The 4,535-nt window shown below is 44.2% G+C and overlaps 1 long non-coding RNA gene across 2 annotated transcripts; it reads right to left on the bottom strand.

The window, feature by feature from the left end:
* Positions 1-1,909: 1,909 nt before the first annotated feature.
* Positions 1,910-3,922, bottom strand: LOC129645058 (uncharacterized). Of its 2 annotated transcripts, none has more exons than XR_008711147.1 (2): positions 3,467-3,922; positions 1,910-2,684 (listed from the first exon to the last, which is right to left on the bottom strand). It is a non-coding gene; the product is annotated as an uncharacterized LOC129645058 (long non-coding RNA). The 2 variants fall into 2 exon arrangements; XR_008711148.1 differs by having other exon boundaries at positions 3,492-3,922.
* Positions 3,923-4,535: the final 613 nt, after the last annotated feature.

Below are 4,535 nucleotides of genomic sequence, written 5' to 3'. Positions count from 1 at the left end.
CCCCATTCATCAATTTATTATGCTATGTACAAGCATCATTTATATAAAAATTAGACATAAATATCTTGAACAGGCTTTAGCGCATAGCATGTGCTCAGTGAATGTTGGGTGTTGATGTTGACGCTGCTGTGATCTGTGTTAAAGCTGCAACACTTAAAAGCAGAACCAATCCCCAATCTGTGTAGCAACCCTAAGGTAAATTATTTCCTACTTTTCTATTTCTCCACTCAGAAGTAAAAATGTAGAGTGACTCAAACTCACTAAGCATAATACTCTCTAAGGACCATCCACATTGTTGCAAAAAGGAAGAACTTCATTCTTTTTATGGCTGAGTAGTATTCCATTTTATATATTATGTACATTGTATACATTAAGTGTATAATATATAATATGTACACCATCTCCTTTATCCATTCATCTGTAGATAGACATTTAGGTGGCTTCCATGTCTGGCTGTTGCTTTTTTAAATATTTTAATTTTATTGGAGTACAGTTGATTTACAATGTTGGGTTAGTTTCAGGTGTATAGCAAAGTGACTCAGTTATACATATACATATATTCATTCTTTTTTAGATTATTTTCTCATGTGGTTTATCACAGTGTAGTGGGTAGAGTTCCTTGTGCTATACAGAAGGTCCTTACTGACTATCTATCTTATACAGAGAGTGTGTGTATGTTCACCTCACACTCCTGATTTTATCCCTCCCCTTGGCTATTGTTAATAATGCTTCCATGAAAATTGGGATGCTTATCTTTTTGGATTTTCATCATTTTTGGATATATGCCCAGGATGGGATTGCTGGATCATATGGATTGCTGAGTGCTATATAGTTCTAATTTTTTGTAAAATGAATGTATATTTATTTTTAAAAATTACAAAGAATAAATGTCATTTGAAGTTCTACTGTTTAAGTAGAGATAATCACAACTAACACTTGCTAAACCCCTCACTATTATGTAAAAATATATATAATATTTTTGTGCTTCTTCCTATCTATTAATCAGTTGGTAAAGAATCTGCCTGCAGTGCAGGAGACCCAGGTTCGATCCCTGGGTTGGGAAGATCCCCTGGAGAAGGAAATGGTGACCCGCTCCAGTATCCTTGCCTGGAAAATCTCATGGACAGAGGAGCCTGGTGGGCTGCAGCATGGGGTTGCAAAGAGTCAGGCACGACTGAGCACCTAACACTTACTTACTTACTATACACAATTACATATAAATTAATTATACTATTTATGCTACTTTATAAGCTGCTTTCATCAGCCAGTAATATGATATGGCCATGTTTCCACGACCAATAGATGTATATTTACATCATTTATTCAAAAATATGCATTGCCAACATACACCATAAGTTATAAACCATTCCCCTTTTGATAGATGTTTAAGTTGGCCTTATATTTCAATATTATATGCCACATTTCAGTGAGTGTCCTTGTTAAGGCAATATTGAATTCTTGATGTCCAAAGCCTCTTTTCACCAAATTCAATATTTGAGATAGAAAGAATCCACTAGATTCATAAAATGGTCCCCTCATTGCAAAACTTCATAAAGTAAAAGGATTTGAGATGAGCTGAAGTTATTATAAAACCTAGCTCCTGATCTTGGGTCTTGAGGTTGAATATAATAAAACGTTCTCTTACACAGCTTGTGTCAGATCACAGGAGTCTAAAATTTGGTGTCTATGCCTGCACAGATGCCCTTTTAAACTTATTATGCTATTACCAACCTACAGTACTATATTTTTAGAACACTGGGAAAATCATTTTCCCATAAGTTTTCTTAACATCATAATTTGATAGTTAAATCAGTCATCTATGCTTTGCAGATAAAAAATTTAAATACTTAACCTAGGGTGTAATTTCTGCTGCTGGATTTCAATGTCCACCATCCCAAGGTTGAGTTTGGTAGGAAGCGAGAGAAAAATGAAAACTCATATCGTGGTCTGCTCAGTCATTTGGGCAAGCAGACTCTGAAAGCTTATAGAAATTCTTGCACTGAGTTTACCTTCCTCCAACAAATTATTTCAATAACAAAGAATTTATTAAGGTCAGTGTCTTCATGCCTTTCCCTCCCTGTGTATAATATTAGCTTTGCGGTGTAGACAAGCATGAGTTTGAGAGTATGCCTCTGTAGATGGATGGCCTTATGGTCTGTGGATGAAATGCACTCAATACAGAAGGTGTAAGGTGGCATTTGGTATGTAAAATAGAACCCTAAAATTGTGAAGCAAATTCTATCCTAGGAACACCAGGCACTGAACGGTAAACAAACATAAACAAATAAGCTTTAAATCATTCATTTCTGTTTCCAAGAATATTAAATCCACCACTTAAAGGCTTCTTATTTCCTTCCCCCTTTTGGAGGCTGTCCTTCCTTGTCTACATTTCTTGATATATGTTGGCCTCGTCACACACTCGACAGTCATAAAAATCTCAGGGAAAACATTTCACCACTTGACAGACCATTCTGAACTTGGCTGGCTCCAGGAGCCACGGGGTGCCATCTGTTTACTACGACTTCGTGGGTATCCAGAGGGCTCTTCTCCACGACAGGGATGATGTCAAGGGCTCTGCAGTGAAAGCGCTCACTCTTGGACCTCTCCAAACAGCCGGGACGCTCAAGGACCTTCCGGTTTCCAGGAATCTCAATGGGGCCCCGTTTAGACTCTGTCGGATGTTACTGGAGAAGGAGATGAGGACCAAATAAACAGGCGTCAACACTTGTCCCTCGTCAGGCCCTGAAGTCAGACTCCTCAGGAAACAGCCTCTGACACAGATTTATGCACAGCGGACGCACTGGGGTGTGTTGCGGAGGTCCAGGACCCGGAAGAGGGAGCAGTCAGACTTGAACGCGCCTGCGGCAGACACCTCAGTCTGCTCATCAGCGAGCCCCAGAGCCGGCCGGCTCTCCCGGGCTCTCCCTGAATCGCCGCACAGGGCCCTGGCCGTTACCCACTGCATCAGCCGGTCACTGGCTGTAGGCTGGCCCGGGAGGAAGCGTAGCCTGCTGGGAGGCCGCGCCCTCTGATGGTGGCAACCCCAGGATAAGCTCTTAGCGGAGAGCTCTCAGCAGCATGGGGGTGGCTGCCTGGGCCCGGAGGGGCCATCGGCAGTGCACGAAAGCATCCCCTCCACTCTCCTGCCCTCGGGAATTCCCAGCTGTCCCGGGAAGCCAGCTCCATATGCAAAGTTTCAGTCTGAACAAATGACCACCGTCTTTAGACATGGGAGGGGCATAGGAAGGTGGGTATCAGAGAGGGACCCCCATGGGAAGGGGATCCTCAGGGGCAGAGACCCTGCAACTACAGATACAGTAACTATGAGAACTGCTGCAGGTATTAAAAGCCACCCCCACTGAAGGACCATCACAGGGCCTGTGGTGAGTGTGTCTAAAGGAGCGGGGGTCCCCATGGGTCATGAGTGGGAAATGAAGCAGCAGGGCACCACCAGCACCGTTTATACCCGAGGTTCCCTCAAGTTTCCGTACAGGTTCCTGGGCGTGTCCTGCCCACCTCTGACGTCACCACCGGTGTAACAGAAAGAACGTTGTGTGTGCGATCCTAGATTAGTCACGAAAGGGATGTCACCTGTAAGCTTAAAATACACACAACAGCCCATCTCTGGGAGCCCTGCCTCCCAGGCAATGAGCATTAAGCTAAAATACCTTTGTTTATCCCACAACAAACATCCTGACCAGGCCCACCTGTGAATGACTGCAGGAAGGAAGACATTAGCACATCCCCTCTGGAGGCTGGGGGCTCCCAGGCAGCACTAATGGGAAAGAGCCCGTCTGCCAAGGCAGGAGACAGAAGACTCAGGTTCGATCCCTGGGTTGGGAAAATCCCCTGGAGGTGGGCATGGCAACCCACTCCAGTGTTCTTGCCAGGAGAATCCCATTGACAGAGGAACCTGGTGGGCTACAGAGTCAGACCAACTGAAGTGACCAACTTAAGGTTGCAAAGAGGCAGACCAACTGAAGCAACTTAGCATGCACGCTGTCTGGAAGCTGATGGGAACCAGGAAGTGCTTGACTTTACTCCCTCCCCTTTCAGTATAAGAGGAGCCTAAATTCTAACTCAGGCAAGGTGGTTCTTCGGGAAATGAGCCCACTAGCTACTCAGTTTGCTGACTTTCCAAACAAAGTCATTATTCCTTGCCCCAACTACTTAGCTCTTAATTACTGGTCTGTCATGAGGTAAGCACTGTGAGCTTAGACTCAGTAACAGCAGTACCCAGAAATGTCACACCTTCCTGCTGCTTCTACTTGGAAGTGCTGTCTGGAGCCTGTAATGATGAGCAGACTGGAAAACCCTGTGCGCTACTGCTCTGGAAAAGACCCTCAAACAAAGAGGAATGGAAGTTGGTGGGTAAATACCCCAGCCATCTTCCTCTTGGAGACACAGTTACAAAACAGGTCCTGCACAGTATCCCCAGTTATCTGCAATGGCAACCCCCTCATTAATACACCATTTGCTTCCCTGGTTTTTCCAGTAGTCATGTATGGATGTGAGAGCTGGACCATAAAGAAGGC

The sequence above is a fragment of the Bubalus kerabau genome, chromosome 2 (genome assembly GCF_029407905.1).
Source record: "Bubalus kerabau isolate K-KA32 ecotype Philippines breed swamp buffalo chromosome 2, PCC_UOA_SB_1v2, whole genome shotgun sequence".
NCBI classification, from domain to species: domain Eukaryota; kingdom Metazoa; phylum Chordata; class Mammalia; order Artiodactyla; family Bovidae; genus Bubalus; species Bubalus kerabau.
This window is presented reverse-complemented; position numbering and strand designations above follow the sequence as displayed.